Raw genomic sequence first — 13462 nt, 5'->3', positions numbered from 1 at the left:
AAGAAGAACTCCAAGGTAAAAATTCAATTTTGGGTTTGAACAATTTGTATGGGGAATTATTGGTTTATCCTCATTGTCGCTAAGCAATCAAAACGGCGTTGAATTTGACATTTTGACAAATTTGACAAAACTGGAAGGGTGTTGAATACAAATTTGAATTTGACCTTTGAGTTCCTATTTAAACTGTAAGGTTGTTCCATAAATCCAAACTATCACAACTATCACATCTCTTATGATTTTGATACGTATTTGCAAACATTTTGTGCAAGAACTTCTTTAACTACAATGCTTATGGAATGGTCAACATTAATCAGATGCATCATGAGATGAACAGTAAGCCCTGAACTCTCGAATAGTGCTGCTCTTCACACCGCCTTTGAGTTCAAACACAACCAATTCAATGAACACTTCTCCTGGTAGCTCAAGTCGAAGACAAAATGTGTTTTGAAACACACATCCAGTGCTTTCACAAGGGATGACTGTTCAAATGCATTTGCTCAAAAATTACGAACACTTGCTGTGGAGCCAGTGCAGACCCACCTAGTATCAGCATGGTTGCGATCTGGTGTCCCTGTTGATGTCTTTCAAATACTGGTCCAAACTTGTGTTTTCCTGCATAAAGGGGAATAATATTAAACACAATAGGTTAAATTTCAATGGGGGTGCAGTACAAATTGTATGACACGTGTATATTGTCTGTAATGAACTTAAAGTATTGTAATATTACAATTAAACCAATTTTGCTGTAAAATAATGATTTAATCTGATTGTCTTAAGGATGGGGTACACACAATGTCAGATTAAATCATTATTTTATATCAATAGTGGTTTAATTATCATATTACAACACTTATAGATCAATAGAGACAATGTTCCAGTACTGCAATGTATGTGCAATACAATTTGTACATGATGTACATGCACATAAATTTAAAAAAGTACAAAAACAAATTGAAATAAAATAAAATAAATAAACAAATACATAGGGGCTTAAAAAATAAACAAATCAACAAAAGGTTCAATGATGGAGACTTGCAGTTCTGGAATAAGGTGATAGGATCCCAGGAGGAGAGATAATTTTGGTGCTATATATGCAATCCCACATAACAGTAGGCTACCTGAAAACTTTGATTTTTCTTGATCTTTATCTGATTTTTCTTTTTGTTCTTTTTCTTTCGTCCTTTTTTTTGTGTGTGGGGGGGGGGGGTGAGATTTCTTGAATAATTCCTTTAACAGGTTAAAATAAACAAAGGGTAGATGTGTTTGTGCGATTCCCCTCTCCCAGAATTTGCATTTCAAGTCAGTTGTATCATTTGTCAGTATCTTGTAAAGACAAAATGTTGAAAAGTTATTTGATTGTTCTTCTGAACAAATGAGAGATTAAAGTTAGCCCAATCATTGGCCTGATGCACCGTGGCTGTATGCAGTGGTGGTGCTTTAACACAGTGGCGATGTACATGTGTACAATGGTCTTCAACGATGCATGCTGTACGTGTACTATGTGCACAATACGGGGACCATTGATCAGACCTACGTATGTATTTGTGATATTCAAGTCACTGTTCAAAAGTGTTGTCAGTCAAAATATGACGTTCAACTGTCCCTTTATCTGTGCTAACTCGTGCTAACGAGTCGTGTATAGTCTATCACTACAGATAATAACATCAATACAGAAATATGTTATAGTACTTACCTTCAAACGTCTCAACTAAATGAGGGAAGTTCCACTCAAGAAGGTTTTTTTTTCATGAGATCCATTTCGTTACGTTGTGTGTGGTTACACTGTGGTACTGCAGAGCGCGACCCCAGCAGACAAGTCACACGCTGCGTATTTTGCACAATACTTGAGTAAAATATCGTGGTTTACTAAACACCATGTAAACTTTTACAACCAGTTCAGTAAAATTTGCATAATATGTGTTTAAATTGCTAAGTTATGTAAACTATTAGTTTTACTAACTATTTGAGTAGTTTTTTATTTACACAAACATTTTGTTTAAATTTTTCATTAATTTTTACTTATGTTAAGTATTTTTTCACTTAACACATTTAACATAACTTTTTTTTACCATTCTTTTTCTGAGTGTAGACTGTAACACTTCTCATATTCAAATTTGTGGCCTAAAACATAGTATCTTCTAACATCACCACACTTCGAAATGAAATGTTCCTCAAAATATTCCTTGTTTATACTTTCTGAAGCTGCTGTATAGGGTTCAAACCACAAGTTGTTATTGCAATTAATTTTAAGAGGAAAATTATGTTAGAAAGAAAATGGCGCCTCTGATTTGTTATCTTCCTCCACCCTAGATAATTTTGATAGAGATCTTTTCCCTAACGTGCGTGTTAAGGCTACGATCATGTTCATGAATATTAATTTTGTTTTTTACCCATACACCGATGTGTGTTATAGCAATGTGTACTCAGTACTTCCCGAGTCCTGTGAACACAATATATCACAGCCATATTACTCGGCGTGGGGTTCGAACCCACGACCCTTGCAATCCTAGAGCAGTGTCTTTACCAACTAGACTACGGGTAAAAACTGTATGGGTAAAAACCAAAACTATTATTCTTTATCCCCTATGCAAATTTAACATCTATTATATGTTCATGAATGTTTCAGCCAAACATCAAAAAGCTCTGCGTGTAAAATCTAGATCTGCCATAACTTCGTGTAGGTAAAAAATGTATATAGGCACAGCCACCCACAGTTGCCTCAATAATTGGCGAGTTTTGCGAATGAACTGAAAGGGCAGATTATGATGTACTTATGGCTAAAAAAAAATTGCTTCCTGGCGACGAAAGCCGGAAACTCTTTGACAAGAAATCTGTGTGGGAGTATGTTAAAATGCACCATGAAGGGACTCTGTTTTCGACCTGTGAAAGTCCAACCCCACCCTTAATACTCTTCTCCTCATACTTCGCGCACAGGAATCAGAAGAGAAGTCTTGGCCGACAATCACCGCCCTGTCGCCTGTTGCACTGTAGGAACCCTTGGCCAATGGCAATCACGCTAATCCCCGTGACGTCACGGCCGTCTGTGGTGCCCACTCTCCCTCTCTCTTCTTTGCTATTTATTCACATCCCTTCTTCCCTCTCTCGATCCACACTGAAAACGAATGCAATCTCCTCAGTTACCGTCCAGCCTTGCTTGAGTACGCCCACGGTACGGATTTACTTACAAACCGAAGGGGGTTTGTGTGGCTCCTTCGCCCGTCATCCTGGCTCATTCTCCGGCGGGATAAAGACTGTCTGTGCGCTCTGTAATTGCTCCGGGGGTGAATGTGATTGCAAGACAGGTAAGTGGAACTGGAGAAAACGTCTCTTTTACTTTTTTTTTTTTCTTTTTTTGTGTGAGTGAAATTGTAATGTCTGAGGCTGATAGCCAGGCGGGCAACAACGTCTTTAATGCGTCTCTCGCACGTGCTGGTACTTGACGTGGAGTGTGCTAGTTTGATGTGTCTTAGTTACTTTTCCACTGCCGGCGACTCGGATCGGAGCCCCGATCACCCCAGTAAATCAACCCTGCCTTCCTTGGCTGAATCACGGGATCGATCATTATCATGTTTCATTGGGATTCTGTCACTCCATGAGAGCTATTAGGTTCTGATCTGAACCTCTCCTTAAACCATCACTCTGGTCTTGTTGCACTTGTTTTATGTTGACTTGAATTGGTAGCGCTGGTATGTAAATCTGGAGGTCGTTGGTTCAAATCCCGCTCGAGTCAATTGTTCTTTGTTCAACCCCAAGTCTTAGTTTCCCTTGTGGCTTATTATTGACTTAAATACAGTGGACACTATTGGTAATTGTCAAAGACCAGTCTTCTCACTTGGTGTGTCTAAACATAATGTATAAAACAACAAACCTGTGAAAATTTGAGCTCGATTGGTCGTCGGAGTTGCGAGATAACTATGAAAGAAAATAACACCCTCGTCACACGAAGTTGTGTGCTTTCAGATGCTTGATTTCGAGACCTCAAATTCTAAACTTGAGGTCTCAAAATCAAATTTTTGGAAAATTACTTCTTTCTCGAAATACGTCACTTCAGAGGGAGCCGTTTCTCACAGTGTGTTATACTATCAACCTCTACCCATTACTCGTTACCAAGTAAGGTTTCATGCTGATAATTGTCTGGGCTATATCCGGGGTCCAATGTAGTTCTAATTTAACAATCAATTGAAAACAAGATAAAAAAATAAACACCACCACCACCACCACCACCACCACCACCACCACCACCAACAACAAATAAACAAACACTACAACACAAACAAATTTCCACTTTTGAACTCGTTAAGTCTTGAGCCAGAAAAAAACCCCGTGTGATATTAGAAATGCGGTAACAAATCTCGGATTCAACTTTTGTGGCATTGAAAAACTGTTATGTAGTCTTTTTACAATTAACTACATTACTTCAATGTAAAATGTTTCTCAAAATGCTTTGTACTAACTGCGACATTTTTGTATTGACAGATGGATTGTCTAGTTGTTTAGAAATATGTTCAAGAGTGATTACCAAACGTATACTTTCGTTTTACCTGCTGGTTATATGGCATTCAATCTAAACAGAATCTGCAGAGATGTTATAATTCAATATATGTCGTAGGATCCACCTTTATCTTGTTATCGACTATCCACTGACATTTCACTCCATCTGTCATGTGTTTTTCTTTCTGTGGAAATATCTGTTTGTGCCCATACTGTAATATAAAGTATCTTCAAATTTAGTTTCCCAGCCTGTAGGGATTGCAGGCGATCATATTTCACTGCAAAAATAATACCCAATGTACTCAGGCAGGGTCTGTCAATGCGTCGTTCATAAAACCTGTGACCAATATTCATATCATAGTTACTTAACCATTTAGCCACTGTACCGCCCAGCGGCCTATAGCGATACACTGTATAGGGTACGAGGAAACCTCGCTAGCTTGTGTTTGTAGAAAAAAAAGGAACATCAAAAGAAAACTCGATAGTCATAAGTAGGTCTACGCATTTGTTAATATATCTAGTTCTTATAGATGGTTATTAATTCTCCTTTCACAGTTGACTTGTCGAAGCTAATGATGATCAAATAATTTAGCTCTTACGAAAAAAACGCTCATTAGTAAACAGGAAATTGATCATTATTTATGATGATATTGTCGAAAATTCACGCCTTCGCATTTAATCAGTATGATCATTGAGCCAGACAAAAGCCTTGAAAAGCTATTGCGTGCATTTTATCCGTGCACAAAAATAATCGCCATAAAAATTACCGTAGCCGTTAAACGAGAGGCATTTATTGTTCCCATGAGAACTTGTACTTTTATACAAATATTACCGAAAGGGTAAAACATTGTGCATACACATTAAGCCATGGCTATCTTTTAAAATTTGAACTACAATTCCAGAAATTTACTGCAAGAATCTTGAGAAATTGAATGTCAGCAAACTCGGGCGGTGCAGGGACTAAAGGGTTAAAGACACTAGACATTGTTGGTAATTGTCGGAGACCATTCTTGTGACTTGGCGTATCTCAACATGTGCATACAGTAACAAACCTGTGCAAATTTTAGCTCAATTGGTCGTCGAAGTTGCGAGATAAAAATGAAAAGAAAAAAAACCTTGTCACACGAAGTAATGCACTTTCAGATGCTTGATTTCGAGATCTCAAATTCAAATTTTGAGGTTTCGAAATCAAATTTGCAGAAATTACTTCTTTCTCGAAAAATACGTCACTTCAGAGGGAGCCGTTTCTCACAATGTTCTATATACTATCAACTTCTCCCCATTATCCGTTACCAAGTAAGGTTTTATGCTAATAATTATTTTGAGTAAATACCAATAGTGTCTTCTGTCTTAAAAGGCGGAGTATCCTTTTTACACTTGCCTATTCACACTTGTGTATCCAAACATACGCAAAAAGTAACAACCTGCCATGTGAATGTTTTGGCCCAATTGGTCATCGAAGTTGCAAGAAAAAAATGAAAGAAAAACACCCATGTTGCATAGATTAGCTTGCTTTATGATGCCTGAGAAAGGAAGCCTTTCCTTGTTGGTGAAAAAATTACCTCTTTCTCTCAGCCGCATTACTTCAAAGGGGGTCGATTCCGACAATGTTTTAATATCAATAGCTACCCAGTGCCCATTACCAAAATAAGTTTGCATTGCAAAAATAACGTTGCCATGGTTGTGCGCTTTACTAAATTTGACATTATTAACTGCTATGAATTAAAGGCAGTGGACACTATTGGTAATTACTCAAACTAATTATCATCATAAAACCTTTCTTGATTACGAGTAATGGGGTGAGTTTGATAGTATAACACATTGTGAGAAACAGCTCCCTCTGAAGTGACGTAGTTTTCGAGATAGAAGTAATTTTCCACGAATTTGATTTCGAGACCTCAAGTTTAGAATTTGAGGTCTCGAAATCAAGCATCTAAACGCACACAACTTCGTGTGACAAGGGTTATTTTCTTTCACTGTTATCTCGCAACTTAGAAGACCGATTGAGCTCAAATTTTCACAGGTTAGTTATTTTATGCATATTATGTTGAGATACACCAACTGTGAAGGCTAGTCTTTGACAATTACCAATAGTGTCCACTGCCTTTAACTACTTTACTACCATGGCAATTATTTGAATCACTTTTCACACGACACCACCATCAATACTTTACAGAGCGAAGGCGCCAAAGTTCGGACACCTTGTGGATGTGATTTGGGATTATTGTTTTTTTAGTTTATCAGCAAATCAATGTTCGTCTTTTTCTTAAAGGACAATAACCTAAATTAAAAAAATGTGCCGTGTAATAATATTGTTAATAAACGATGTAGTTAAGTTTGTTTTAGTTAAAGCAAAAAAAAAAAAATCAGTTTATTATCCGCAATGCACATCCATGGTTGAAATTAAAGTTACATGTGTTTCACGCGGATTCTGATCACGCGGATTGACTTATCGTCAATATCCGTCACAGTCGTCAGTTGACATAAATTGGTACAGAATGGATACGGAATTATTGGTTATCAGTGTTGTGTGACACTAAATGTACATATTGGTTCCTCATCCGTATTGAAACCTCTGATTGTAAAATGAAATGAGTGTGTACACCTACCAACACTTTTTGTTTAGTACAATGGGCGACCTCAATGGGCTGTATTGTCAATATCACAATCGGGTAGAAATTCATTTAGTTTTGAGAAACAACAATGTTGTTCTCATCAGTCCGCTGTGTCCCCGTTAGATATGCCCTTTTCCCATGCTTCATTCCAGTACTTATAGCCATGAGCAAATATCCTTTTATCAAACAAATATCAAACAAATATCAAATATCGCAACTTCCAACAACAACAGCGACAACTTATCAACAACAGCAACAACAACAACCATACCAACAACAACCCTATTAACAACAACATCAACAACTTATCATCAACAACAACAATAACAACAACTTTATCAACTTTAACTACAACAACAACAACAACAACACCGACAACAACATGACAAAAATATATATATAAAAACATCAACAATAATACAACAATCTAATAACAACTTGGTAAGTTCAGCGGTACCCGCTGTCAAAAAATTCGAACATTCAAAGGAGTCGAACTGCCTCTCTACCGGGCAATCTCGGTAGTCTAGTTGGTAACACACTGCTCGTGGGTTCGAATCCTTCCCGAGTAAATATGCGTGTTTTTTGTTTTCACAGGTCTCGGAAAATTACTGAGTATACAGTGCAAACACACATCGGTTTATGGGTAAAAACCAAAAATTAATATTCGTTATCCCCGATGCAAGTTTAACATCTATTAAACTTGATAAGGGATAAACATTTATTTATGGGGGAAAAAAGGAAAACAACATTGAGGTATTCCTAAAATCTGTTAAAATCTGAAAGGCGAAAAGGCTGTTAAACCCACGCATCTGTGCGTTGAAATACGAGTACTGTGTTTGTACTTCTTCAAGGTCTTATAGTTAGGCAACACTTATGTTGGTATCAAGATAAACATGTATGGTCTACGCTTTCCGACAAAAGCACATTGGCAGAATATTTATATTGATTGCTTATGCAAAGGGAAAAGCTTGATGGAATCGGACTCATTGGTTGGTACGGTTCAACGTGTATGGCTTGATTCCTCCTGTGGAAGTAACCGAGACCTTTTTGGTTGGTGTACAGATTTGACAAAACATGCAGCGGTGATGCTACCTTTATGCCAGTCGCCCACATCAGAAACAGATACAGTTCATGCGTCTAGCTTTCAATGGGGGTAATTCTATCTTTAGCCCGGTAAAGACTGTTTTCTCCATTGGTGTAATACGCAAACATCAGTCTAATTATACGGCATTCCTTATAACTAGCGGACCCGTCAAGCAAATAAGCACATTTTCCCCCTAACATAATGTATTGTAGAAAAACATCTATAGTGACTTTGATTAGCCTTATGTGCGGCGCCTAAGTTAGCCCGAACCCTAAATGTAGCCTGGCCTAAATGTAGCCCCAAACATTAGGTCCGGGCTACATCTAGGTACATGATTGGGGCTATATTTAGGTCCGGGCTACATCTAGGTATATGTTTGGGGCTACATTTAGGTCCGGGCTACATCTAGGTACATGTTTGGGGCTACATTTAGGTCAGGCTACATTTAGGGCTCGGGCTACATTTAGGTGCCGCACAGCCGTACATACAGCGCTGAGCATTAGATAAACCAACAATGTACAGGGGTTATAAAAAAGCAGTGCCGCTTCTCGCAATTTTGTATACTACCAACCTCTCCCCATTACTCGTTACCATGTAAGGTTTCGTGCTAATAATTATTTTGAGTAATTACCAATAGTGTCCACTGCCTTCTAGCACGGCCCTTTTTATTCTCACTGGGTGCTCAAAAAACATCTGAAACAAAGTTGAGATGATGTACAACAATTCATGGCCTCGTTGATGTCTTGATCACTTCATCTTGTCTTATTTATTTAAAGAGAAGATTAATAGAGGGTTTTTTTCGTGAGTAAATATACCTGCAGCCTTGATTTACCGCTAGACAAAAAGACAAATGAATTTAGAGGTCCCATGGGTGAAAGACTCCTTCTTTCGGAACGCGTAGATAAAATTGAGTTTGCAGATCATCAATTGTTCCTGATTTCAAAACAGAGCTGCGGGAATAACCCAAGAATATCACTCGAATCCATTAATTCTGATTGCAGTTATTTGACCCACTTTCGGATACATTCCTATTTACGGATTAAAACGAAATAAAATACATGAAATATTAAGTAGTGGAAATGTTATTGTGTCGGCATAGTTTGACATAAATGCGGTGTTACTATAAACGGAAATCACAAAGTGAGACCATGGTGAGGAGACGTCCTTATGCTATTGTTCCACCACTCATTTTAAAATAGGAGCGGCGTAGCCTATATTTAGTTGTCTTTGAAATATTCATCAAAATTTGCACCAGTATCACAAGACCTTACTTTTGCCTTCCCTATATAATTATGACAAAAATCTTGATTGAATTGACAATAACCTTGGTGTGTCATTCATTGTGTAGTGTACATTAAAAGGCAAAGTGGTGGCGTTTTTAATACAGGCCTATCCTTGTATGTTGGACGTGCAATTTGACTGCCCAAAACTGCGAGACTGTCTGGCGGTAGAGCGTGTGCACTTGAAAAAAAGGCATGTGTAACATTCACAATTTTGCCGGACTGCGATTTACTTTTCTCTAAAGTTACGAGTAAAGAGCCTATGTTGCCCCTGGTCTTGACCTTGGTGTCCCTTTGTCTCATAGACTTTCAGAGTTTCCAGTGGAAATGCCCTTTCAAAATGAAAACGGCCTTGCCCTTTCAAAATGAAAACGGCCTTGCCCTTTCAAAATGAAAACGGCCTTGCCCTTTCAAATGAAATTGCAGGCCTGCATAAAGAAAAAATTGGCAGGAAACATGAGTCAAGTCGTTTCTGCATTATTTGTATCGATGCTGCGTAAGTATCAAATTTTCTTACAGGAACACGTTGCCTTGGATCGGTCGAGTTGGTCTTTGAAAAGCGTTTGTTACCGTTTGTTATAAAATGCATATGGGTAGAAAGATGTTGCAAAAGTAGAATACAATGATCCACACAAATATGCCTCGAAATTGCGTGGTTTTCCTTTTACCTCGTCGACTATTAAAAAACACGGTCGGCTATTTATTGGAGTCAAATTTTTGACTCCGATAAATGGCCGACCGTGTTGGTTCGCGTAGTAAAAGGAAAACCATGCAATTTCGAGGCAAACTTGTGTGGTTCATTGTATTCTACTTTTCAAACATCTTTCCAATCATATGCATGTTATAAAAAAATGATTACAAGGGATTTTTATAGACCAACTCGTCCAATCCAAGGCAACGTGTTCCTTTAAGCACCAGAACTACTTGTAGCTCTCATATTGATGAAAAAATCATACGGATACTTGGATTGATAATTTCCCTAATGGCAGGTTGTACTTTTTTTGTAATTGCTCCTCAGATTAATGACCATAAAAACCTAATTGTTAAGAGTGCTGTAGAGCTATTGGACGCCGTAGACCTCCGATACGTTAATCCGGAGGTCGCAGGTTCAACTCCTGCTCTCGTCCATTTTTCTTTGTTCTGCCCCAAGTCACCATTGAAAGTGTTAAGATTATGTTGTACATTTAAAAAAAAACAGTATACTGTTACGGTGAAATAAAAGCAAGACAATTATGAAAATATGTTCCTTTCGATATCAACAATACTGTGCAGAAACCATTAAACAAAAACAAAACAGCAGTACCATTGCATTAATGTTGCCGATTTTGATAGTTTTGACGTAAGCCCTTTTTTTACAGTTGAAATTACGTTAGACAGAAAACTCTGCTTAAAATTTGTTGGCTGAGCAAGAAAAAAAGAGGTACCAGTCACATTCAATGATAGCTGTTAACCTGTTTAGAGTTTTCTGTTCTAAAGTAAGCAAGTTAGAAACTGGGCACTGTCCTGGTAGGATGGGACACCATGGGAACACAGCTGACTAATGTTTAAGAGTGGAACGTTGATGTTGGTTTGCCTCATTTTAAGATCAGGGTTATGTCACTGTTTTATCCCCAGGTCTTACCATGAAAGTAGAATGGTCTTATCAAATCATGGTCTGGTATTTAGTTTAGTGCTACTTAACCAAATTATTATCATTCAAAAATGGTAATGGAAAAAACCCCACAAACTAATTGCGTAAATTTTCCAAATTCGTTACGTCTTGTCATTACATACCATAGGGCAAAAGGACCTTTATCTATAGCTCCATGGTTATACATAGTTACACCATGCTGTATGGTTACACATTACACATGTTTTTTTACCCACCTCCCAAGGTGTCAAATGGACTTTTAATTTGCGCACATTTCACGCTTGGATAACAGCCTAAAGTAACCCAAAGTGGTAAAAGTGGATTAGACACAGCAGGTTGCACAAACCCTTGATACGCCCCTAATCCCAGTCAACCCGATTCAGTGGAAGAGATAACACCCCTTCCCCCTCATGTAAAGGGAGTGTATACTTTTGGTTATTTTCATCATGGAGGTAGAAATGTTTTCATAGACTAGTATCCTCACTTGGTGTATCCCAACAGATGCATTGAATGGATGGATGTAGCCACAAACCGGGTAAATAAACTGTGACTTCACGAATACGAGACATTTTTGTAGTTCCAAACATCTGCAGTTCTGTCAACTTGCGTGCAAACGTGGGTGTAGTGCATGCACATTTCGAGTGTCTTCCGTTCAATATTGGATTCGAGTCGTAAAAGTGAATTCGATTTTGAAATGTTTCCTTCGTATACATAATATGCAGTACGCAATGAAACTATAGCTGGAAGTGCCCCTCGTTTGATTGATCAATGAAGTGCATCTGGTTGAGTGGCATTCCGATAACAGGAATAATCCAGTAGACCCTCTTTTAAAGTTGTTAAGGTTCTATAGGGCTCACTGCATCCATAAAGTTACATTTGAGTGAACGTGTCATGGCATCCGTACAGGAGATAAATCACTCAGTGGATCGTCCCTTCATTCCTTATCTTGCATTGCGTGAATGGTGCGTACAAATAGGCAAGGATTGCAAGTATTTCAATACATACTTCAGATCTCCTCACCTATATTGTCTATTTCCGTATAACTGTTAGATTAGCGGGGACTTTACTGAAATCATAAAGCTTTATTCTAATGACACTATAGACTTGTAGAAGATTCGTTTGGTTACTGCTGTACCGTACGACATAAATAAGTCAAAGAAAGGGGTTGTTCTAAAACCCCCTCGACCCACGACCCACGACCCCCTGGACCATCGACTTTTGCGCGATCTTTTTTTTTGTACACCGAAATTGCCACAGTTCACAACCTCAGCCAATCACACACACAATTGTGTATGCTGACATCGACTACCATGCCTCGCACATCACAACAACACAGCGTACGAGACACGTAGTATGCACGAAGCAAACTTCGCGTGATTGGCTGCCGAGATCGGGCCTGTGACAATTGTGATGTACACATAAAAAAACGCGGTATTTCCACGTGTATCTCTTGGCCGATCCGATATTATCATCCCAACTGGGAACCTGCGTGTACCGCCCGAGTACGATTACGGCCAATTCATTACGTGATGTCCTGTGTACTATGGTACTACTAGTTGCTCCAAGTGGAGCTCAATATTGTAGACCCGACCGACCAAATGGCCACGCGGACGTGTTTGGGGTCCCCAATCGGTGTGTGCACTTGTCGTGCGGAAGCGGAGAGTAAATACTCCCAATTATGTGTGGCTGATGCGGATAAATACCGCAGTCTCAGACTTGAAGTCAAGCCTAGTCGTGGAAGGAAGTTGCGTCGCGGATCACACACTGTGAATTCTAAATCGGGGACTTAATTCTTGCTCGGCCGTAAAGCGACATTTTATGAATTCGGAATTGGGACATTCTTCGAACACGGGGCGGACGTCGGAGAGTCGTGGGTCGAGTGGGTCGAGGGGGTTTTAGAACAACCCCAAAGAAAGTCATCAATTTTACGCCTGATGGGCAGCACTGACTTATTTATTGAGCATGTATTTTCGCTTTCATTTCGTAAATAATCATACTGCGTGCTATAATACGTTTACTTCATTATGACTGAAGAGAAAGATGCTGTTTTGCTCTCGCAAAAGAAGAAGACGTTAAACAGACAAATTTCGTTTTCAAGGATATTGCCCGTCAATCTTGGTAGAGCTGACAAAACAGTCGCAGACAGTGTTCATGTCTATGTGATCAACCATTATAGTGAAACAAGAACCATAAATTTGGGTTTAATCCGTTTGATAATAAAATGGTGTAAAAAACACGTAAAAAAAACCCACAAGTTTCAGCATTATTGTAAACACACTAAAAAAAATCAGCTTTTGCGTGTTTAAAATTTAAGGGTTTTCAAGTGCCTTCTCGAATTTGACTTATTTTCAGAGGGGAAATA

General features: G+C 38.6%; 1 protein-coding gene across 1 annotated transcript in view; it reads left to right on the top strand.

Moving 5' to 3' along the window:
* Positions 1 to 3103: 3103 nt before the first annotated feature.
* LOC117300759 (G-protein coupled receptor GRL101-like) overlaps positions 3104 to 13462 on the top strand; it is a 72290-nt gene continuing 61931 nt past the window's right edge. The window contains exon 1 of the mRNA XM_033784543.1: positions 3104 to 3302. The gene's annotated coding sequence lies outside the window, so the exon portion shown is untranslated. The remainder of the gene's footprint in view (positions 3303 to 13462) is intronic.

The sequence above is a fragment of the Asterias rubens genome, chromosome 16 (genome assembly GCF_902459465.1).
Source record: "Asterias rubens chromosome 16, eAstRub1.3, whole genome shotgun sequence".
In the NCBI taxonomy this organism is placed as follows: Eukaryota; Metazoa; Echinodermata; class Asteroidea; order Forcipulatida; family Asteriidae; genus Asterias; species Asterias rubens.
This window is presented reverse-complemented; position numbering and strand designations above follow the sequence as displayed.